The sequence below is a fragment of the Arctopsyche grandis genome, chromosome 2 (assembly GCF_051622035.1).
Source record: "Arctopsyche grandis isolate Sample6627 chromosome 2, ASM5162203v2, whole genome shotgun sequence".
NCBI classification, from domain to species: Eukaryota; Metazoa; Arthropoda; class Insecta; order Trichoptera; family Hydropsychidae; genus Arctopsyche; species Arctopsyche grandis.
This window is the reverse complement of record NC_135356.1, coordinates 1,383,438-1,409,639: the sequence shown is the minus strand read 5'-3', so window position 1 is coordinate 1,409,639 and position 26,202 is coordinate 1,383,438. Positions and strand designations below refer to the sequence as shown.

Genomic DNA, 26,202 nt, shown 5'->3' with positions numbered 1-26,202 from the left:
CTAATTAAGCATAAAAGGAATTTAGATAGGGATAATAATAAGCAAGAATACAATCTAGTAAATAAGGAAATTAAAAAGAGAATAGTCAGGGATGTCAGGGATTTTAACAGCAAGCTAATAGAAAATACCATTAAGAATAACCGTAGCCTGAAAAAGTGCAAACAGGATCTTTTCTTAGGCAAAAACCAAATGATCGCAATCAGATCAGAGAGCGGAGTAATAATTAGGAATAGAGAAGAAATCATAGACAGAGTTTACACGTTCTATGCAAAACTATACGAGAACGACAACGGCCAATTCCCCGCTCTGGAATCGACACACGGCCAAAGGGTTCCTGCAGTATTGCCTAGCGAAGTAGAGGCCGCGCTAAAAACTGCAAAGAACGGTAAAACCCCAGGGGAAGATAATATTCCCATTGACTTACTAAAATGTGGCGGCCCCCCCCTAATTAATATCTTAGCTAGGCTTTTCAGCAAATGCATCCAGAACCAAGCTATACCAGAAGGATGGAATAACGCAACTATCATCTTAATACACAAAAAAGGTGATAAAAGCGATATCAAGAACTACCGACCCATTAGTTTACTTTCAGCGGTCTACAAGCTCTTCACGAAGGTTATTACAGAAAGGCTGAAGAATATCCTCGACGAGAACCAACCTATAGAACAGGCAGGATTTAGGGCAAATTTCAGTACAATGGACCACCTCCAAGTAGTTGGCGAACTAATCGAACGCTCCAACGAATATCAACGGCCATTGTGCCTAGGTTTCGTCGATTATGAGAAAGCCTTCGACACAGTGAGCCACAATGCAGTACTTAACGCTCTACAAACACAGGGAGTACCGGAACCCTACGTGGGGCTGTTAGCTGCAATATATAAGAATGCCACAGCTTCGGTTAAAATTTTTTCAGGTACAGATAGATTTAGTATAGGAAAAGGAGTAAGACAAGGAGATACAATCTCGCCCAAGTTATTCAATGCGGTGCTTGAGGGAGTTTTCAGGAACTTGGAATGGGACAAAGCCGGAGTAAGCATCAACGGTCGCTTCTTGAGTCACCTTCGGTTCGCAGACGATATAGTTTTAATAGCTCGTGATTCAGCTGACCTACTTAACAGACTAACACAGCTGGACAGGGAAAGTAGAAAAGTAGGATTAAAAATTAACGTAGATAAGACCAAACTAATGTTCAATAGGTATTGCATGCCTGATAGCATCCCATTAGATGATAAACCAGTAGAAGTAGTAAATAATTATTTATATTTAGGTCAAATAATTGACATGTCTGGTAATAAAGATGAAGAGATAAAGAGACGTATGAAATTAGGATGGAGTGCATTTGGACGGATGAATGCTGTTTTTAAATCAAAAATGCCACTCTGCCTGAAGAAAAAGATCTTTGATCAATGCGTTTTGCCAGTGATGACGTATGGATGTGAAACTTGGACACTGAACACCAAGATGCTACATAAAATCCAATGCACTCAAAGAAGTATGGAGCGCTGTATGCTTGGCATAACGAGAAAAGACAGAAAGCGGAACACGTGGGTGAGAAGTATGACAAGAGTAGTGGACATAGTAGATAGAGTGAAGAGATTGAAATGGCAATGGGCGGGTCACGTAGCTAGGAGGATGGACGAAAGGTGGACAAAAGAATTGCTTGAATGGTATCCGAGAGAATGCAAAAGGGTAAAAGGAAGACCGCAAGGAAGATGGGTGAACGAAATTAGGAAAATGTGCGGGGTGAGATGGATGAGTGTTGCGCAAAACAGAGACGGGTGGAAGCGTGTTGGAGAGGCCTTCATCCAGCAGTGGATGGCGAGTGGCTGTAAATGATGATGATGATGATATATATATATATATATATATATATATATATATATATATATATATATATATATATATATATATATATATATATATATATAATAATAAAACTTGCAAAAACAAATTTCATGAAATACAATCATTTTTATATGGTGGTACAATTTAGCATTATGTACTACCAAGTGGTACGCGAGTCAAAAAAGGTTGGGAAACGCTGTTGCTCTCAGTGCGCTCAATGAGCGCTCAGGCTCGCTCAGTTGTATGCGACACTTCGCCGAGGTGACATCTTACTACCGACCGCTTCCTGACACCTGAGATCTCCTGCAGCCAGCTTCCTGGGAGACAATGGAACTCACCAGTGATGGTCAACACACTTAGGTATTTATCCTTACCATTGCAAAAAAATACATTGTCGCCATTTTGGTTATGCATTTTGTTTCCATAGTTTTTGCGATTACTTTTAAGATTGTAAAGCGGTGTCTACGCTCACGCCAAAATGTGAGTGTGTGTATTTTTGTCGGGAACTCTGCGCGAAAAAGATGTCACCACACTAATTGCTTTGCGGCGCGAGTGTAGAGTCCGCTTATCATATGACGAATTCACAATAACGGGCGCTGTATAATATTGTATGTCTGTACATCGGTTTTAATTTGATTCGGCCATTTTTTATTGCGCAGTTTGCACTTTCTTTGTTTGCAATTTTTACAGGTATTCCTCGACTTTTATTTTTGGATTCAGTGTGACAACATGCTATACACCTATTCACATACACTACGCAAGCGCATTTGTTCGCGACAACTCTCAGTAACAGACCTATACTAACCGTGACCTTCAGGTGACACCGCCCATTAAATCGATTACTTGCCTGTAGGGGAGAAAAGTCTATGTTGACATGCGCATCTGAGCTCATGGCAACAAGGGGCGGTGAGAGGGGGGGGGGGAAAGCCGGGGGTTGCTTCAATCGATATAGTGTCTGGGTAAATTTTCAGGACCACCCCATGGCGCAGGTCAGATCCAGACGAGCCTTCAGCGAGAGAACATCTTTGTGGAAGATAATGGAGCTCAACAGTGATGGGGCCGCACACATACAGGTATTTACGACTGCAACTGCGAAATCAAAAATATTTTTCCTGTCGCCATTTTGGTCGTGCGTTTTGTTAACGTCATTTCTGCGTTTCTTTTTGATTGTATCATATTACGCATTCACAATAGCGGGCGTTCTACAATATTCGGTGGCATTTTGTTTCGGCTTTTGGGTGCGTTATCTGGTAAATTGCTATTTTTTACTTTATCTATGTTTTTAGTTGTATTGTTTTAAATTGGGAATTTTGGGTTTCTTTTGCAATTTTGTTCATTGCAAGCAACCGCAATTGTATGTAGTTGTAGCTGTACTTTTTTTCCTTTGTGTTATTGGCTGCCTTATTTTGAGGGTACGAATGATTGGTTCCCCATACTTCTATAGGATAATCGAATATTAAGTAATTTTATAGCGTTTTCTGTCGAGGCTGTAGTCTAATGACTAGCGACCTGTTCTGGGCGAGGGGGCCTTAGTTCGATTCTATGATTTGGAATTAATTTTATTTTTCAAATATCGCTAAAATATAAATTAATTTCAATAATTTCAATGAAAAATATATATTTAATTGTTTTATATGAAAAGAAAAAAAATGGTTCAAGACCTCGCTAAATGAAATTATTAAAATTATGTATTTTTATATGGCGAGAAGGAATATTTGAATTAATGTTTAAAAAAAAAAGGCGAAATGAAAAATTGGATTTGGCGTGATGTCCGAGACCATTAGCTCAATTTAGATCCATATTCAGGCTATTTGGGGTGATCAGTTCGAGTCGCGACAAAGTCGTCTCGTCGAAAAATGAATTAATCGATTTTTATCGATTCGTTCATTATGTTCGGCGAGAGTTAGGACACACACACACACACCCACACACACACACCCACACACACACACACACACACACACACACACACACACACACACACACACACACACACACACAGATTACCGTCTTTATATATATGATTTTTCTTATGCATTTTATGGCCAAATAATACCCCAGACTCAACTATAATTGTGACATTTGGCTTGTGACTGATATCTCGCTGTACGAATCGGCCGATCTTTTTGTTTTGTTTTTTCAACAATGTGATTAATTTCGATGCCATTTGCTTCTTGTATAACCATTTACGTGGGTGATTGCAAATTCTCCATACTATTAATTGTGTATGATCGCCATTTTGCTTGCGTTCTTTATTTTGTCATCGAAGGTGATGAAATTAATTGGTTGATTTACCTATTATCGCAATTTTGTTTGCGTCCTTTGTACCATTGACTGCGTCCTTGAACATGAACAATTGAACTGTACCGTTCTACATGCGCATTCTATCTTATGGCAACAGATTCGAAGCTAATCCTTCAAATGGCGCTGCCTATTAAATCAATCATAATCATCCATTTTTTCAAGGCAAAAATCTCTATATCTATTGACATTTTGCCCGCGTCCTTCTTGTAGAGGTCATGAAAAATCTGCGCGTACAGATTGTTGTGTCTGCGCAACTTTTTTAGGGGTGGGGTAGAAATGTCCGTATGACCTTTGCTTCAATCGATACAGTGTCTGGGTGAATTTCCAGGACCACCCCATGGCGCAGGTCAGATCCAGACGAGCCTTCAGTGAGAGAACATCTTGCTGGGATTTCCTGCCAGCTTTATGGAAGATAATGGAGCTCAGCATTGATGGGGCCGCCAACATCCAGGTATTTACGATTGCAAATGCGAAATCAAAAATATATTTTCCTGTCGCCATTTTGGTTATGCCTTTTGTTTCCTTCATTTCTGCGTTCCTTTTTGATTGTATCACATTAGGAATTCGCAATAGCGGTTATTGGATGCGTTATTTGGTGCATTCCTAGTTTGAATTTTTATTGTATTGTTTTAATTTGGGCATTTTGCGTTTATTACTAATAAGGGAATACATTTTTTTTCTTCTAATGCCGAATCCGTATTCGGACGTAGGCGACTACCATGGGCAGACATCGTTTATGGCCCGCGCGAATTCTTCCCTATCATGGGCAAGCCAAAATAGCTTTTCGAGACCGAGTCCCATCCATGACCTGATGTTCCGGAGCCAAGAGAGCTTCTTTCTCCCAAGCCACCGTTTGCCTTCTATTTTCCCTTCTATGATTATTTGTAGAAGGCGATAAATTAGACCCCGATAATCTGAAATTGCTATTATTATTGTTCTTTGTGCCATCTATTACACTTAGACCACAAATGGACGGGTATATCGACCATTCCTTTTTGGGTGTATTTAAATCATTAGGGCGAAAACACACTGAGATAACCGCGGCACGTGTTCTTTTGCGCCTACGCGACTTCCAGCCAAGGAAGGGCGAAGGGCGTTCCCAGTTCATTGTCATTTCGCACGATTTTAATATTTCGACAAAATCCTCGTACATTTCTTCAAATATGGGAATCACTGTTATTGAACACTCTCAAATCTTTGTTAATACAAGGATAGAATATCACCGAAAAGACGTTTATATGTATGTGCGCAACACGCACTGATCGTTGTGTGTGCGCACCTTTTTAGGGGTGGGGTTGAGCTGTCATAAATAGAATTGCCCGTTTAACTTTTGCTTCGATCTATATTCTGTCTGGGTAAATTTTCTCGGTAAAAATGAACTAGAAAAACAGGCAGAAAACTTAAGCTTATAGTTCTGAACAGGACCTATACTAACGGTGACTTTCAAGTGCACCGCGCAATAAATCGATTACTTGCCTGTAGGGCCGAAGATTCTCTGTTGACATGCGCATCTGATCCCATGGCAACAAATGTGTTGCCAACCACGACCAGGGCCAACGAGGGAGGGGGGGGGGGGAGCTGGGTTCCGCGTCCCGGACGACAAGAGAGACATGAATATGTAATGTTTTTACCCCAAATCCCACAACTGGGACATTGTTCTTTCGATGGCCAACCAATGCATTTTAAAAACTACGATGTCTTATTTCGTATTTTTTTAAGGAATGTAATTTGTTCGACTTTGTTTTATCTGTTACATTAGGACCACAAAAGGAAGGGTATATCGAATATTCCTTGTTAGGTGTATTAAAAGAATTAGCCTTCGCGACTTCCAGACAAGGAAGGGCGTTCCCAGTTCATTGTTATTTCGTACGATATTATTATTTCAATAAGTTTCTCCTACATTTCTTCAAATATGGAAATACGCAGGGTCGCCGAGAGGAATCCCGGGCCATGGGAAAAAAATATTCCGGATCCTATGACAAACTAAAAATCTTCATTTTGCTATTTGCCTATTATCGCCATTTCGCACGCATCCTATGTGTATAGGTCATCCTATTGATCGTTGTATCTGCACGCACCTTTTTAGTGGTGGGGATGTGCAGTCATAAATAGAATTCACGTACGACCTTTGATTCGATCAATAAAGTGTCTGGGTGAATTTCCAGGACCACCCCATGGCGCAGGTCAGAACCAGACGAGCCTTCAGCGAGAGAACATCTTGCTGAGAACATCATCCTGCAGCCAGCGATGTGGAAGATATGGAGCTCAACAGTGATGGGGCCGCACACTTGTTTCATTTCACACAAGTTGTCATTTCGGTCGCGTTGCTCCCCCGCAACTCCATTGTCCTTTGTGTTTTCCAACGATATCTTCGGACATTCAGAGACATAACATGATCGCCTTCAAATATAATGAGCCAAAAAATTATAAATAAATATGTACATACATATGTATATCTGTAAGTTTCACTAAAGTGGAATATTAGTGCAGCTGGGTGCAAACTCTTTAGTAGCAAGTAACCCAATTCACTGTGTTCATCGTTATCACTTTAGTATTATTTACGTTTCCGATTGATTCAATACATATTTGAATCTAGTCGATGGAAGCTTCGCTCTATATTGCCTCCATAACGAAGAAGCTGTCTGGGCTTCAAGCTCACTTGGGACAGTATTTGTACACCATTTATGTAATTAAATTTCGACTTTTTGATGATAGAAAAGTCCAAATCGATACATAGATAGACAAGTCCAATCAAGTAAACGAAGCGTTGTAGTTTAATTATACTTATGCAACTACAAAAATAATCTGACGAAAACAAACGTTATCGTCGAACGTTCAAATCGGACAATTATCGACATGAATCGCAATGAATCTCTTCTGCTAAAAGTAGATTCTGTAGCCCTTTTGTTGTGACATTTACTACAAGGGCAATCAGCCAATCCTTAAAGGTCTTAAACTTCACTTTCTTTTTATTCTTTGATACGATTCAATATTAAGTGTTGGGATAAATGGGCAAAGTGTAACGAGTTTAACGAGTAACGTTCGGCAAGTCGCTTTTTCACAGCAGGTTTGATCTGCGGCTGTTGCCCGGGACTGGGACGACCCCTCCCGGTAATTAAAAATAGTTTTGTTGTGGATAATTTTCTGTGCGAAGATTCCCTTAGGAGTGTGTGTTTATCTAAAAACATATCCAAGACGAGGAGTGCCTCCATTTCAAAGAGGCTATGCAAAAAGGCTATGCATAATGTTATCACATGAATATTATTTACGTTTCCAATAGATTCAATACATATTTGAATCTAGTCGATGGAAGCTTCGCTCTATATAGCCTCCATAACGAAGAAGCTGTCTGGGCTTCAAGCTCACTTGGGACAGTATTTGTACACCATTTATGTAATTAAATTTCGACTTTTTGATGATAGAAAAGTCCAAATCGATACATAGATAGACAAGTCCAATCAAGTAAATGAAGCGTTGTAGTTGAATTATACGTATGCAACTACAAAAATAATCTGACGAAAACAAACGTCATCGTCGATAAATTATTCACTCTCGTTGCTTCCGTCACTTTTTGTTTAAAACCCAATTCATTTACCCAATTTCTCAACTTTTTTACATAAAATTCTTCTGTCTGTAACCAATTAAAATTCCAGTCCCCAAACATAATTATATTTTTACTCACATCTATACTTCTTTCACTCAATTCTTCTAAAAATTTAAGAAATCTTCCACTTCTACCCTTCGGAGAGCGGTAAATTACTAGCAAAAACACAGTAACTCCATTCACAAGCACATCCACACCAATTGTCCAAAACTCACCATCAACCTTATTAACTATTACATTACCGTAACTTAAATCATCCCTTAAATACAATAGTACCCCACCCGTATGTCTAGAATTAGAGTCACACCTCAAAACACAATATCCATCTATATTCAGCTCAAAATCTTCAAAATCACTAGTTACATGCGTTTCACTTAAACCTATAAATAATGGTTTTTGACTTACAGTTAAACTCCAAACCTCATCCTTGTGAGCAAAAAAACTTTGTACATTTATACCGATACCTTTTGGTGGTTGCTATATATTATTATACTAAATTCTATTTCTCATTAATTCTATATTTCTTTTATATACACAGCACTTAGTGTCCAACGGTCCGTGATTCGTGTTCAAATTTAATTTTAATTTATTATTACTCTTAAAGCAATTACGACTTTTTGATGATAGAAAAGTCCAAATCGATACATAGATAGACAATTCCAATCAAGTAAACGAAGCGTTGTAGTTGAATTATACGTATGCAACTACAAAAATAATCTGACGAAAACAAACGTCATCGTCGAACGTTCAAATCGGACAATTATCGACATAACAATGAATCTCTTCTGCTAAAAGTAGATTCTGTAGCCCTTTTGTTGTGACATTTACTACAAGGGCAATCAGCCAATCCTTAAAGGTCTTAAACTTCACTTTCTTTTTATTTTTTGATACGATTCAATATTAAGTGTTGGGATAAATGGGCAAAGTGTAACGAGTTTATGTGCACACGTCTCCCTGTCTTCTCTTAAGTTGAAAAGTAGATATATCGCCGTAGTTGCAAATGTTGCAGTTTCGGTTACATCAAATGTGATCAATAAATGCATTTCTCGATTGCAGAATTCTCATTTTCCAACATGTATTGCATGATATGTATGTATAATAATATTGCATTTTATATTACATTAACAAATATATTATATTACATTACAAATGCGTATGCATTTTCACTGTGAGATTTTGGATATGTGGGTAATAAATTAATTACAAAAAAATATAATGGATTTTATTTTACCTTATAAGTTTGGTGTCGCACTGTGTGGCCGGCCGTTTGCAGATCCATCTGGACACGCGCTCACTTTCTTTTAAAAACGCTATATTCAAAAACTGTAGCACATGATTTACTAGCTGAAAATTTATTTTCAATGCATTAATATAAAGGTTCAGATATTTTGAGATTTTAATACAAATCCGGTTCATGACCGGAAATGGTAGATTACTTCCGCACAGAATTGAGTTTGCATAGCATTTTGATTAGAAAAACTATGTGATTGATATATATTTATATATTATATTATCAATTTAATTAATAATCAGGGGGAAGAAATATATCATAAAAATAAATAGAAAAAATAAAAATATATAAGTTTCAATGGTGATTAAAAAGAGGTCAAAATTTGTTTATTGGTGTCGTAATAATTATCAAAATAAAGTTTAACGTAAAAAATTAAGGCAATTTGTGGTAACAAATATTCTACAGATTCTTATAGATAAATAATTAATTAAAATCTTGCAGAAACTCAGGGGTGGATATTCCAATAAAAAAAGCAATTATATTTTTGGTAAAATTTTGATTCAATATATAAGAAGCTACTTTTTTGAGTACTACTTGATCAAAAATTTATCAATAAAGCTTTTAATTATATCCCAAGTGACCTCCAACCTGAAAGTCCAAATCTATCTTTTTAGTACATACATATGTATACATATTTATTACAAATACAAATCTATATAGTTGCATAACACGAGTCACAAGTTTGATCAAGTGTGACGGATTTTGACACGAATAAATAAAATTTTATTAATAGTTCATCAAAGTACAATACTTGTCAATATATAACGATGATATTTTAATAGTTTTTCGGAAAATATTAAAGTCGTGAATGTCCAGGCAGATCTACACACGGCCACACTGTGCGTTGCCTGAATATACCTTCATACAAATGATGAAATATTAAATGTATGTAATTGTATCGCCTTTTTACAAATCTCTTCTTATTATACGAGTCCCTGTTCCTGTTCCTGTTCCTGCGCCTACATAAGAAAAACACAAACACACTTCCAATTTCATCTAGGTAATGTATTTAGACGTACTGCACATTCAAATAGTACATATGTACATATATCGATATGCTGGTTGGAGTTTCATTCCCTGCAGTATATAATATACATATATTAAATGAAAGAAAAAAGTCCATTTGGGCGAATGTTGAGCATATTAAGAACTACACGAACACAGTAAGTATATCGCAAGAAATTTTTAATTATTCATAGGTGTTGAAAGTAAAAAAAATACTAACCCAGGCGAAGCCGATCACTCTCACTTATGTACATTTCGTGGATGATATCAATTATCATTATTAAGCTCCATGCATCATTCTTCAGCTTCGGATTCCACTAACATACATATGTACTTAAATAGTTATAATTTATAAGTGCATATCTATACATATATTAGCCTTTACATATGTATAGATATGTAGGTAAGTATTAAACTTGATACAAATTAATGTTACAGATGTTATCTCAAAATTATTCGATTGAAGTCGTACGATTGTTTTTGAGATCGAAAGATTTATTATATGTATGTATTCGAATTTCAGATATTCTCGCTACTACAAGTATACAAATATATAGCTACATAGATACTCATAATAAAATAATAGAGAAATAAGCTTTGAAGAAATAAGTTCCTTATTAATTAAAAACTCAAGTAAAAAAATAAATGTATATAAAAAACTTTAGTAAAAAAGCTACATTAAAAAAAACTCAAGTAAAATAAATGTATATAAACAAATAATGTACTAAAATATAATAAATAATTAAATAAATATATAATAAATTATATACAATTAATTTTTTAAAATAAAAAGGCAATTTAAACAATATTTCAACAACAAATGTACAAATGTGTGGGATTAAAATTTCAATCAAAATGATTTCAATGATTGGGGTTTCAATCAAAAAGATTTCAATGATTGGGGTTTCAATCAAAAAGATTTCAATGATTGGGGTTTCAATCAAAATTATGATCCCGGCTGAAACTAATGTAATTAAATATATTACTAAGAGGTATGGGCCGCCTTGGTATGTATGTGATGATCTTAAAGCGGCCCATTATTAATACTAAGATTGCTTTAAGAATAGTTTATCAATGTATGATTTTCCATAGTTTATGTATTTACAGAAATGAACTTTTCAATCATCAGATAAATTAAATCAGCTGATAACTAAAAATAATTGTATGTGATGTATGTATGTATATAAGCTTATTGTAAAAAACTAAATGTATGTAAGCTTATTGTAAATCATATTAACAATTAGATACAACATAACTTATTATTGAATACTTATCTCGCAGATAAAACCCAGTGAAGAGATATACTTTTAGCCGTGAAATGTCAAATCTGACATATTTGGCCAAAAATCAATATATATCGTGTATTACCCTTCACGCCAAATTTGAAATTTATATATACATATGAGAGTTAAAACTATAAATATTTATATACATATTTTATATATATAAATATTTTAAACAATTAAAATCTGATAATGCCGTGTCATGGAGAACAGTTTACGCCTTGTTAAACAACGCTTGTTAAACGTCAAGAAGATTTACTTTCCCCGTTTTTAAAACGCGTTGTATACGATATTTTATCTCCAACGTAATGGCAGACGATACATTAACGGGTATTGATGACCAAAATGAGCAATATGACATAAAAATATGATAAGAGATAAAAATGATCACTGACACGAAAGCCATGTGAAACTTAAAGGAGAGTAAAATTAAATATGATGAGTTTAATTTTAAATACTAAAAAATTTCAATGAATTTTAATAAAATTTATATATGTACATAAGCAGAAGCTAAACATAACTTATACATATATATATATATATATATATATATATATATATATATATATATATATATATATATAAATTATATATGTACATAGCCAGCAGCATAGCTCGGACGTTAAGCTTCTGCTTACCGTCAAGAAGGTGCCGGGTTCTATCCCTGAATGAAAATGAATTTTTCAGAGTATGCTGTTGGTCAGACCTGGATTTGTGCTCCAGGTTGATCGTTTCCTATCAGAGTTTGCCAATTTTCTCTGATTTCATTGTTGAAACGGTTCCCGGAAAAAAAAATTGGCTAAAAATCCTTCCTACCTACTATGTCACCACTATTTGAAAAATTTGATTGATGTACAATAAAAATTTATGTACAATTCATAGATGTCTCGTTAATTTGCGAGTTTTTTCAGTGTCTCGCAATTCAACGACTTATAATAAAAATGCTGTATTTGTATTTGTAATTGGCCAGGAAGGCGCATTGGGATTTACCTGTAAGGCCTTCCTGGTATATATGTAAAATAAAATAAAATAAAATAAAATAAAATAATATGTATGTATGTATGTATATACAATTTAAAGACAACACAACAATTCAAAAATAATAGAAAAATTCAAAAATGTTTTGAAATTAAAATTACAACGAAAAAAACATGAATATAAAAATACAAAGACAAATAATATGAATATAAAAATATAATAACAATTAAAGTTTATTAAAACTCAACATGGAGCATATTTCTAAAGATTCTTTTTTGAGATTCGTGCGACGATCGGTAACAAATTATATTGTATTTACTAAAATACCTTTTAGAATCCACACTATTGACGGGACACCCAATAGATTTTAGAGCTGCACAACCAAACTCTTCATATTTAATTTTTGTTACCATCAATAATAGCAATATATCCGGCGTGGATTCACTTTTTATATTCTCTATTACTTGTCTAAAAAATTGCTGATATCCTTCTATACATTGAGCCTCTGTTAATACATTAAAGATCTCATAATTCGGTATGCCAGAAAACACCAAACACCGCAAAATGAACATCGTAAGTCTTTTATGTCTGATTCAACTTGGGTTAAGATAAAATAACGTAAAAGACTTAAACAAACTGGCATAACATCGACAGAATATCTTGAAAGGTATGCAATATTACATAAAGATATTCAAAGGAGTTAGTTGTAGGCGGGATAAAGCTAAATATATAAATGACATATGTATTTGAGGAGATAGAAAAACACGCATTAAAGAATCAGGCAAGGGATTTTTTTCACAAAGTAAAAATCGTCACTCAAAAATTGTCACACTCGGATGATCAATTTAGAAACACGCTTACAGATATTGATGTGATACCCAACCGATGGAAAGAATACTGTTCGGAATTGTATGTACAGTGGTAGTTCATCGATCTCAATTGTTTCCCCAATTGATGATGTCAGGGAGCTTGACATCTTTACATCTGAAGTTGTAAATGCCATAAAGAAACTGAAATGTAAAAAGTCTCCTGGCAGCGATGGTATACAAGCTGAACTTCTGAAAGAGCTTGGTGAAACTGCGATAAAGGCGCTATGTACATAATATGTGCAACAAGATCTGTGTAAACCGGTCTCCCTCACGGGCCCGAAAGTGAAACGCCCGAAAACGCAATTATCGGAAGGCAAAGATCGAAAATCGAAAGATCTTAAGAGGAAGAAAAAAAAAAAAGGTGGATGGTAAACGGTACATACTCACTTAATTTGCGCGAGCAGGATACAACAGGAACAAGAGGAACAGGCTTTTCCTCCCGTTTTCTGCGCGCGCACATTAAACAAGGCTGTATGACAAAAAGCGAGATAATTTCACCGCATGCCACTCATATTTATCATATATATAAAGACGGTAATCTGTGTGTGTGTGTGTGTGTGTGTGTGTGTGTGTGTGTGTGTGTGTGTGTGTGTGTGTGTGTGTGTATGTGTCCTAACGCTCGCCGAACATAATGAACGAATCGATAAAAATCGATAAATTAATTTTTCGACGAGACGACTTTGTCGCGACTCGAACCGATCACCCCAAATAGCCTGAGCTAATGGTCACGTGCATCACGCCAAATCCAATTTTTCATTTCGCCTTTTTTTTTTAAACATTAATTGAAATATTCCTTCTCGCCATATAAAAATACGTAATTATAATAATTTTATTTAGGGAGGTTTTGAACCATTTTTTTTCTTTTCATATAGAACAATTAAATATATATTTTTAATTGAAATTATTGAAATTAATTTATATTTTAGCGATATTTGAAAAATAAAATTAATTCCAGATCGCGGGGTCGGGCTGGGGTCCTTGGGCTCAGAACATTCACGCTAACCATTAGACTACGGTCTCGATAGAAAAAATACTCTAAATTACGTACATTATATTCGATTACCCTTTACAAGTATGGGGAACCAATCCTTCGCGTATCTTCGGCTTTCGTCGACAATCGACTTTCGACCAGTATGGGGAACAAATTTTTTTTTTTTCATTTTTTTCATATTTTTCATTTTTTTCATTTTTTTCATATTTTTCATTATTTTCAGTTTTTTCATTTTTTTTCATTATTTTCAGCTTTTTCATTTTGTTTTCATTTTTTTCATATTTTTCATTTTTTTCATATTTTTCATTATTTTCATATTTTTCATAATTTTCATTTTTTTGTGCCTTTGTCTTTCCGAAACCAGTCGATTCCATATCTTTAACTTCATTTTTATTCGAGTTTCAATTTCTTTTCGAAACCACCCGTTGAAATCAACGGGCCCTACACTAGTATATTATATTAGTACATAGTACCGTTTGTCATGCATCCTTTTTTTTTTGATCTTTCGACTTAAGATCTTTCGATTTTCGATCTTTGCGTTTTCGGGTGTTTCACTTTCGGGCCCGTGAGGTTGACCCCGGTATTTGCCATCCAAGGTAACTGCTCAAACGATCTTTAATTATATACAGCAATACTTAAGTAGAGTGGGATATTAAGGATAAGGTCCTGTAATTCTCGCATTTTTTTGTTGATCCTTTCTTGTGCAAGGGAATGAATATTGAATTGATCCAATCTTTCGGCCATACTCCGTTTACACAGGGTTACCAATACCGAACGAACAAGCAGGGTTTGTAAAATGGTGCTTACGGACTAAACCAATGACGATTTCGGGCCAACTTTTTAACCAGCAGTAGCGTACAAAATATCGAAATAAAAATTAAATTTTAAAATTGAAATTAAATATCAAAATCAAGCTAAAGATCGAGATTGAGCTAAAATTAGACTATCGTCGATGTTTTGAATTACAACAATGTTTTGAATTACGATGATTCGCATTTAAAACCAGAGAAATATCATAATTTCTCAGCTTACGAGCGAAAAAAAATATTGTTAAAGTCGTCACGAGATGTTACTGTATTTCCACTTGGATGATCGATAAAAAAAAACAATTCATAAAACAACGCGGTGTCGGATGTCGGTGATTTGTGAAAGGGTTTTTTTTCTTTCGTCGAAATAAAATTAATAATCACACATTATCCGATAAATTTTACCTCTGAAATGATTTAATTACTTGATTTATTTCGACGAGACAAACAATTGAAGAAAAAAAAATCCGTTTGATGTGACAGACAACACCCCGGGTTAGCTTCCATCGTTGGATCACCCATACTAATACATGATATATTCTCAGTAACTGCGCATTACGGGGAAGTAAAAATAATAATTCTTTGATTTTTTTTCGATCTTAGTGCGTATCTTCGTAAGTCAAAACATCTTCGACAAACAAAAGTCGAGGATTACCTGTATGTGATTGTTGATGATCTAATTTTAGGTCAATCTCGAAAATTTATTTAAATTGTGCATGTTCTGTTTTAACTTTCAATATTTAATTTTAATTTTAATATAATGATTATAATTTTATTTTGATACTCGAATTTAATTTTAATATAATAATAATAGTTTTAATTTTGATATTTAATTTCAATTTTTAAATTTAATTTTTATTTCGATATTTTGTACGCTACTGGTTTTAAAAGTTGGCCTGTGGGCCGTTCGTTGGCTTGGTGCGTAGGCACCATTAGTGAGTGTTGACTACAGGAACACATCTAGACCAGGCCTGGGCAAGCATATATATATATATATATATTTATTTATTTATTTTAAACAGACCATTGTGGCATAACAGGAATTCCTAAAGCGCCACAATGGTCAAAAAATATAACACAAAAAAGAAAAAAAAAACAAAATAACAATTAAACATAAACATAAATACAACCATACATACATAAAAAATAGCATTTATAATAACAGATAAAGTAAAAATATCAAATAAAATATAGCATAAGGAATGCCTTGCACCTACAGCCAGTTTCAATAAATATGTAAGAAACAACTACAAATACAAAACATCCCTGTAAGGCCCAAATGGAAGAGAGTTAATCAAAATTTCACTCATAAATCACAATCAATCATGAAAACAATGATGAGCGCAGACTACCAGATAAATGGGTTAGAGTAATTTCCGACAATTTACGCTCACTAAGGTGGAAAATATCACATTCAGACTCGGCAGCAACGATTTCATTAAGAAGTCGGATAGCTCTTGGAATAGGAGCCATTCGAAAAAGGACTGTGCGGGCAGGAGGTACAGCCAGCAAATGATGATGTCTACCACGCACATAGTGAATAGGGACATAAAGCCCCAACTGCTCCAGCAACAACGGGCATGACGTATTACCACGTAAGAGCAGGAGAACGAAACGAATTAATGAGAAGTTTCTCCGAAGTTCAAGGGAATTATACCCAAGCATGCCCAAAAGGAAAGGAGTGGGGTAGAGATATGGGTAATACCCATATTCTTTCCTATATAGGAAACGAAGAAATGCTTTTTGCACTTTCTCAATCATCAGAGAGTAATTTGCTTCATGCGGATTCCACACAATCGCATTATACTCTAGCTTACTTCTCACAAGCGAATTGAAAAGCAAGCGAGAAGACAAAGGATTGGAGAATAATCTTGCATATCTCAAAACAAATCCAAGTCGACGAAAGGAAATTTATATATCATCATCATCATTTACAGCCACTCGCCATCCACTGCTGGATGAAGGCCTCTCCAACACGCTTCCACCCGTCTCTGTTTTGCGCAACACTCATCCATCTCACCCCGCACATTTTCCTAATTTCGTTCACCCATCTTCCTTGCGGTCTTCCTTTTACCTTTTTGCATTTTCTCGGGTACCATTCAAGCACTTCTTTTGTCCACCTTTCGTCCATCCTCCTAGCTACGTGACCCGCCCATTGCCATTTCAATCTCTTCACTCTATCCACTATGTCAACTACTCTTGTCATACTTCTCACCCACGTGTTCCGCTTTCTGTCTTTCCTCGTTATGCCAAGCATACAGCGCTCCATACTTCTTTGAGTGCATTGGATTTTATGTAGCATCGTGGTGTTCAGTGTCCAAGTTTCACATCCATACGTCATCACTGGCAAAACGCATTGATCAAAGATCTTTTTCTTCAGGCAGAGTGGCATTTTTGATTTAAAAACAGCATTCATCCATCCAAATGCACTCCATCCTAATTTCATACGTCTCTTTATCTCTTCATCTTTACTACCAGACATGTCAATTATTTGACCTAAATTTAAATAATTATTTACTACTTCTACTGGTTTATCATCTAATGGGATGCTATCAGGCATGCAATAACTATTGAACATTAGTTTGGTCTTATCTACGTTAATTTTTAATCCTACTTTTCTACTTTCCCTGTCCAGCTGTGTTAGTCTGTTAAGTAGTTCAGCTGCATCACGAGCTATTAAAACTATATCATCTGCGAACCGAAGGTGACTCATGAAACGACCGTTGATGCTTACTCCGGCTGTGTCCCACTCCAAGTTCCTGAAAACTCCCTCAAGCACCGCATTGATTAACTTGGGCGAGATTGTATCCCCTTGTCTTACTCCTTTTCCTATGCTAAATCTATCTGTACCTGAAAAAATTTTAACCGAAGCTGTGGCATTAAATCCTGCCTGTTCTATAGGTTGGTTCTCGTCGAGGATATTCTTAAGCCTTTCTGTAATAACCTTCGTGAAAAGCTTGTAGACCGCTGAAAGTAAACTAATGGGTCGGTAGTTCTTGATATCGCTTTTATCACCTTTTTTGTGTATTAAGATGATATTTGCGTTATTCCATCCTTCTGGTATAGCTTGGTTCTGGATGCATTTGCTGAAAAGCCTAGCTAAGATATTATTTAGGGTGGAGATGCCACATTTTAGTAAGTCAATGGGAATATTATCTTCCCCTGGAGTTTTACCGTTCTTTGCAGTTTTTAGCGCGGCCTCTACTTCGCTATGCATTACCGCAGGAACCCTTTGTCCGTGTGTCGATTCCAGAGCGGGGGATTGACCGTTGTTGTTCTCGTATAGTTTTGCATAGAACGTGTAAACTCTGTCTATGATTTCTTCTCTATTCCTAATTATTACTCCGCTCTCTGATCTGATTGCGATCATTTGGTTTTTGCCTAAGAAAAGATCCTGTTTGCACTTTTTCAAGCTACGGTTATTCTTAATGGTATTTTCTATTAGCTTGCTGTTAAAATCCCTGACATCCCTGACTATTCTCTTTTTAATTTCCTTATTTACTAGATTGTATTCTTGCTTATTATTATCCCTATCTAAATTCCTAAATTCCTTTCTAAATTCCTTTTATGCTTAATATATTTATATATATATATATATATATATATATATATATATATATATATATATATTTATATATATATATATATATATATGTATGTATGTGTGTGAGAGAGTGTGTGTGCGTTAAATAACTACAATATAAATAACACACTCTTTGAAGTACTTTCCCTAAACTTAACCATCGAATATGGCTGTGAAAAGGAATATCTGTGTACTCTGCATCAAGGTCTTCAAGAAAGCTGATAAATTGTCTGTGTTTCAGTCCACTTGATCGGATTAAATTGACAAGCTTAATAACACGTGATCAACTTTTAATACGTTTTTGCACAAGAATTGCTGATGTATAATACAATGAAGTGCAATTAAATTATAATCAGGATCGAATCTTCGGCTAGATATGCAACAAATTAACAATGTTTATTAGTAAAATGTCTTTTTATGTTGTATTCTTTTAAAACAGAAACGCTTTACTGGCAAATAAGACAAATAGCCTTATTTTTCAGTTGAACGAAAAAATATTTTGTATTCCATTCTTTATTAAACATGCGACGTTCGTCTTCAATTCTTCGTTTTTTATTCATTCTAATAGTTAATAGAAAGTACTAAAATTATTACAGAGTAAAAATGACTACAGTATTTTGTGGTGTTGTGTTAAGTTGATTCTAATTGATCATTAGAAAGATTATTTGATATTGAAGATTATTTAATTGATTATATTGGAGTAATATTTAATAGAGGCACAAAAATTGTCAGAAATATTATGGTTTTCTAAATAATTATCTAACAATTTCTCCGGAAACAATAAGATTATCTATAATTTTGTAGGTCCTAGAGAATTATATCTATTATATGTAATTATACCTAGAGTCTAGGATATATACAATATAATTAATAAAAAATTGGAAATACCTTGGAGTCGTAAAGGAAGTTATTTCTTTGCAAAGTAGCACGAAGTCACTACCCGTATTGGCCAGTCACTCACAAAATGACTGGCCACAAAATGACTACTCCCAAAATGGTCAAAAAGGGCTTAGGGACTATTTTTATGATTTAACATCTGGCGAATGGATGGTTCACAATGAAATTACCATGAATTTAGGTAAAAAAAAGCCCACTTCGTAGGACATACCGCGCTAATTCGAATCGCACGAATTGCAGATAAGACTATCCGCACACAACCCAACCCCGTGACAAGTCACAAGTCGATAAATGTGATTGCATTATAATAAATTATACTCACGGATACATTATAATACATGGGATTGTATTATAATCACATCACGGATATATTAAAAAAAAATAAACACTATTTTAAAAAAATTGAAGGAAAAATAAGTAATTTGGAAATAATCACGCGGGCCGCAGTTTGCCCAGGCCTGATCTAGACTGTAAAACCAGGTATTAATATATATATATATATTAATATATTATGTATTTATTTACGGTCCAATTCACACACGTGCATACATATGTACATACGTGCGTTCTCTGAGTTATGCATTATTGAAATCGAATATTTTTTAGGTTGAATCCTTGACCTCATATCTATGTATATACAAACATATGTTCTATACAAATTTTACACGTGTTACTCAAAAATAGATATGTATCTCCAAATCGACTATTCATGATTTTAAGAAACTGAAGTTGAAGTTCAAGGCTAAACTACTCTGCATTGACCTAGTTTCCAGCTAAGACATTTGTTGTTGATAGATTTCAGCAAATGGGAGGCAAATCTTTCGATTTCGTTTTTGAAAATCTTTCGTGTGCGTCTGTCTGGACACTATTTCCATTCCATGCCATCATTTATTGAATCTGCAGCATATATTATATTTATGTAGGCAGCCCTGGTCCAAACTAAAAGTCATAAATATGTGAAAAACATATTGACGTTGTTACACTCATCGCCCGCTGCAAAGAATGCTATTGAACTATAAAAATATTGATTTGAAACATCTGAAATAAACATATGCAAATTGAAAATATTTATTTTACTTTACATCACCACTCGTTGTTGTCATTCTTTCACAATTAACTTCTGGATGAAAGTCTTTCTATTTCTGTTTTACGTCACGAATATTTGTATACTATTAAAATTAGGTTTACCATATGGAAGATATTTCCTCCTTTTCGACTTAAAATTAATGCCCCCCGACTTTTTTAAATGCTGTTTTATACGATAAGCTCCGCTATGGACAGGGGAGCGTTATTCGAAAAACGTGTCAATAATTACTTTAGGAATTCCGAACTTGTGAAAACATATCCATGGGCTTTGAATAAATATGTCGTCATGCTCAATAAAGATAACGCCAATTAAAAATACAGTGTTGTACAAAATCACTTTTCAGTATGCAATAATGTTTGGATATAAACCATTCGGTTCGTTTCAAGATAAAAAACTGATTAAAAAAAATCTAATTTAAAAAAAAATGGTGATAATTTTCCTGCATATTATATGTACATATGTATGCACATGTAGACATTAATTAGGTTAAAATTGAAGAAAATATCTTGTTAACAATTACATATTTAAGAAAAATAAAGAGATTTTTACATTTTAAATAAAAAAAAAACATTTGAACATTGTAAATAAGTCGAATTTCATTCGTTTTATAAATTCAAGATCGTAGAAAACATGAATGCCAGCGTTAATCCTTGCAAAAATCCTTGGGGATGGGCATGTGGAGCGTGGATAGCGACCAAACAAAAAAATTTTACCGCAACGGATCGAGACCACGAGAGAAGACTTGACGGTGAGAGAATTTTCTAGAAAATTCCATCAAATTTTGTGATATTTTTTTCGTTTCATTTGTATATTTAAAATGTTCTTTTATTTTATAGTATATTCGAGATTACGAGACATCATATCTTCGATGCCTTTCTGGAAAGACACCGATTCGATCGAATGGAAGATGAAAGAACGAGGAGGCTATATAAAGAGATAGGGTTTACTCATTGAATGGAGTGATCGATAAGTTGGGTAAGTTTTTTTTATAATATTATTATTAGTGACATCTATGTTTAAAAAGTTAAGCATAATATAACAAAGATTTCAAGAATTTGATAAAATAAGTTTTAAAGAAAAATATAGATGTCTCTATAATATAAAAATAATCATTTATTATTTTATAAAAATTATATATTTAAATAAATATATATTTTTAAATGTTTTCTTATATCTTTAAAATATTAAAACAGATTTTATCAGAGACCCGAACTGTTATTTTTTTCGTTCCAGTTTGGTAAAAAAAATATGTTTTAGGTTTTTGATTCTCTTGTATTTTTTTATTTTTATTTTTAAATGCTTTTTATTATTACGAAATTATGTTCACAATACATCTTATATCTATTTTAATAGCTACTGATCTACTGATCATTTTCTATTTTACAATTTAATTTAATTTGGTTAGTAATCACAGTATTATATTATTCTAATGTTAATCTAAACCATAATAGGAAAAATAGCTCAAAAACCTATTTACAATCCTTATAAATGTTCATAATACATCTAATACATAATATTAATTAAAGACTCTCTAAAGTCGATGATCTAAAGCAGATTGTGTTTAGGTAATCTGTGTTTATACCTGAAGGGTATAGACATTTTGTTGTAATCACCGAGACTCTTCACAAGTGTGTTAGTATGGTTATTAGTGATTCTGTCATAGAATCTACTGGTTAGTTTGTTAATAATGTCTGTAACAAACGGAATATTATATATGGCATGCAGTTTTTTCAGGTTAATATATGTGGGTGAATTATAAATTATTTTCAGGGATTTATTTTGTATTACTTGGAGCTTGGAAAGGTTAGTATTCGAGGCGTTATTCCATACAGGTGAAGCATAGGTTAATAATGGTAATATTAGCGCGCGATATAATTTTATTTTATTTAGCGTTGATAAAGAACTATGGCGATTAAATATTGGATATATTGAGGATATACCCCGCATCGCTTTGCATTTCGCTGCCTCAATGTGAGGTGCCCATCTCATTCTTTTATCGAACGTTACTCCTAAATAATTTCTCTTGTATTTGAATATTAGCAAGTAAATGTAAATACACCCACACTGTGTATACCTCTCTTTATACGGCTTTTTACTGTAACTTAATGTGATCATATATGTATGTACATAGGTACATAATTAAAATGTCAAAGGAGAATATTTTCTAGCATATGCAGTTTGCCGTTGGTGCACTGCGGAATTGAGGGCGGATTCTGATGCAGCTAAAATGCAGACAAAATACTTTCTTATATTTATACTTATTTGACATTCTCTAGGCTTACCAACTTTACGTGGGCCGTGCTTTTAGGAACAAAAGTGTGACAACAGTTTAGAAATAATCTACTAGTTTTTTTTTCCAGAAGTATGGGTGTATCTATAATATTTTTTAAGTTTTGTAGTTTCAATTTTGATGGAATCCAAATCTCGTAAAAATCACTCAACTTCATTTGCTCGGTTTGCAATTTCATTGTGGATTCTTTTAATGGCCGTAATGTATCAATGATGACAATAATTTCGATCTATTTACATATATTCTAAGAAATAGTTCTCCATATTGATTTAAACTATTTTTGAATAAAATTCTTTACATTACAATAAAGAGTTTAACATATCGAATGTATTATTCCATCTAGTAATACAGTCTATTGCATTTTCGTTGAATTTCATTATAAGACAACGGATTCTTAACTTTTGAACACATATAATTAAAATTGAACTGAAAAAACGAACCGCAAAAAAAAAATATCGGTTCGGTTTCGGTTTTTGTTTTCGGTTTTGTTTCCGGTTTAGCTCCCTGGTTTTTATAATATAATTAACAATTATTTATGTATTATTGAGTATCTGTAGTTGAAAAATATATTTATCAAATTGTATATGTACCAACGTACTTTATATTTTGGTTGAATTCTTTGCTAAATTAGAGTTTTACATTTCAAAACATTTAACTAGATATATTAATCATTTAATTTTTTTAATGTTTTGAAATTTAATACTCCAATTTAGCAAAGGTTTTAACCAAAACTTATTAACATATTTTTACTCTATAGATGTCTCGATAATACATAAATAGTCATTTATTGTATTATAAAAAAAATTAATTAATTAAATTATTTTTTAATGATTAATCAAAAAAACTTATATAAAATTGTTTTTCTCGCGTGTACGTATTTTTGTATGCATTATAAAGTATTAAATATACATAAAAATCTACATCTTTGTATTAAATTTTAGAGAGCTTGAGTTCTGTGGTTGGCAAGCACAAGTGAGAGCTTAATTGATCGGTTTTTTTTTTACCATACGGATATGTACTTTGTTGCTAACGAAATAATGAAAAATCGATTTCTACACCTGCATATGAAGCCTATTTATTTCCTGGTATAAATTAAAAAGATAAAACATTCCAACTTTTTATTTACCCTTTTAACCCTCCCGTACCGATATGGAGTACATCTCAACGCCAAAATTCTTGTTTTTTCAACCATTTTGTAGGCATATAGTACAACTTAAATGATCTCATCAGGTCACTGCGACACATATCCAGGAAAGTCATTAACGCGTGGCAAACACGCATAAATAGGTCAGCGCGAATACCACGAACAAAGGACACACTCCAACCCAAAACGTTTATAAACCAACGCAGCAACCTCCACTGGCAGAGTGAGCCTCTGGAGTTCATACAGATCACTTCTCCGAAGAAACCTCTTCGTACATACAATAACCATTGTACCAATTGAACGAAAATAAACGATCCTCTTTCAAACTACACAACACGTGTTTCGTTAGACCGGGATACGGTCAACATACCTTCCCTGTCTTACAATTTGTTAAATAGTAATAGCATCTATCTTAAATTTATTGTATTCCACAAAGATATCCTTATGGGGATGAACGAATGAGACGACTGGCATGTTAATGCACGTGTTTATTATATGACAGCTGAAGACAGAGTGAGTAGCGGCTGTCCGAACCCAGCCGGGTTGGTCCCCACTCGCAGGAAGGCAACCAAACTCGACCATGTCGTATAAGCGAGCCGCCACATCACTCCCCCCCCAGCATCAGCGATACCAAAATTACAAAGAAACAAATTTTACAAAAGAAAAAAATTATTGTTACACAAAGAGAAAAAAAAATTATTGAGTGGGGAGAAAAAAAATTGTTGACGTGGGTCATTCGCTGTGTAGGTGTACCGCCCTGAATGGTCGGTAGATTCGAGGGCGGTGACGTCGCGAGCAGGACGGTGGGTGGTCCGATGGTCGCGCCGATGCGATGCGATGCTGCGGCGGCGCCGCTCTTCCGAGGCTGATGTCGGTTGGTGGGGCGGCGGGGGCGGCAGGGGCATCGATGTGGTTGATGATACTCCGAGCTGGACCGTGAGTCGTTGTGGCTCGTGGAGGTGTTGTAGCGCTGCCGCCCGTCTCGGCGTGATGACGCTCCTGGGGACGGACGGGGCCTTGATGATGATGATGGTGCTGAGGTGGTGTATGTCTTGTGGTGCTGGATGACCGTTCTATGTGTACTGGATCGCGCATGACTCCACATCTAGCTGTCAAGATCGTCGTATCATTCGCTCCCCCATTTTTTTAAGCACCTGTCATCGACGTTGTGGTTGGACTCCAGTCGGTAGGTGGGTAGGTAGGTAGGTAGCCGTGTCTGCTCGTTTATTGTCACCCGCGGGCCGCGACGTGCTGTGTCGATGGCGGCGCGGCGGGTAGCTTTCCCGCCTGGCTCGGCGAGGCAGGGGTGAGTGGCGGCATGCTGAATTAATCGAGGCTACGTGGCTCGAAGTCGGGGGTCACCAGTTATGGGGGATGAACGAATGAGACGACTGGCATGTTAATGCACGTGTTTATTATATGACAGCTGAAGACAGAGTGAGTAGCGGCTGTCCGAACCCAGCCGGGTTGGTCCCCACTCGCAGGAAGGCAACCAAACTCGACCATGTCGTATAAGCGAGCCGCCACAATGTCAAAATGATTTAGTATGTGCGTAGTAGTGAAGTGAGTACGCGGCCCTTTTTTTACTTATTACTTACCTCCTTTACGTTTCACATGGCTTTCGTGTCAGTGGTCATTTTTTGTAACTGGCCATGACCAATCTGTAACTGTAAATGACCAATCGATACCGACAGTGATTCACTGTAAGTTCGCCTAATGCAATTCACCTAATTCGAGTATACCTAAGCGAGTTGGTCGAATATCAACATACCGAACGACGACCATACCTAATGTCATACATACCTAACTGCAGTTTACCTAATACAAATTGATCGAATGAAGGTTGTTTTACGTTGACGGATAGATGGCACTTTTGCATTGATAATTTCAAGATTATTTAAAACAAAATAAAATATTAAGTTGTATTTTAAAATTTATATTTTATTAATAGATGAAGTCGATCACTGTTTTTAAAAAATGTGCGTGTTTGGCTGTGTATTTTAGTAATAATTCAAACACCATTAAATATCTTTGAAACTGAAACACTGAAACTTTTTACTGTGTAATAAAATTTTAATCGTTGCGCTATAATTTTTTTTTTTCATTTTCAAATCTGCCGGAAGTAGCATTATTTTATTGAATTATTATATATCCTAGACCGTGTATCGAACTGAAATTTTATATCTATAACTTGTATTAACTTATACGCTCGAACTTACACTATT

The 26,202-nt window shown here is 34.8% G+C and overlaps 1 long non-coding RNA gene across 1 annotated transcript in view; it reads left to right on the top strand.

Moving 5' to 3' along the window:
• The first annotated feature begins 2,091 nt into the window (after positions 1-2,091).
• LOC143922996 (uncharacterized) overlaps positions 2,092-26,202 on the top strand; it is a 66,302-nt gene continuing 42,191 nt past the window's right edge. The window contains exons 1-3 of the long non-coding RNA XR_013261681.1: positions 2,092-2,205; positions 2,817-2,918; positions 4,478-4,600. This is a non-coding gene — a long non-coding RNA (uncharacterized LOC143922996). The remainder of the gene's footprint in view (positions 2,206-2,816; positions 2,919-4,477; positions 4,601-26,202) is intronic.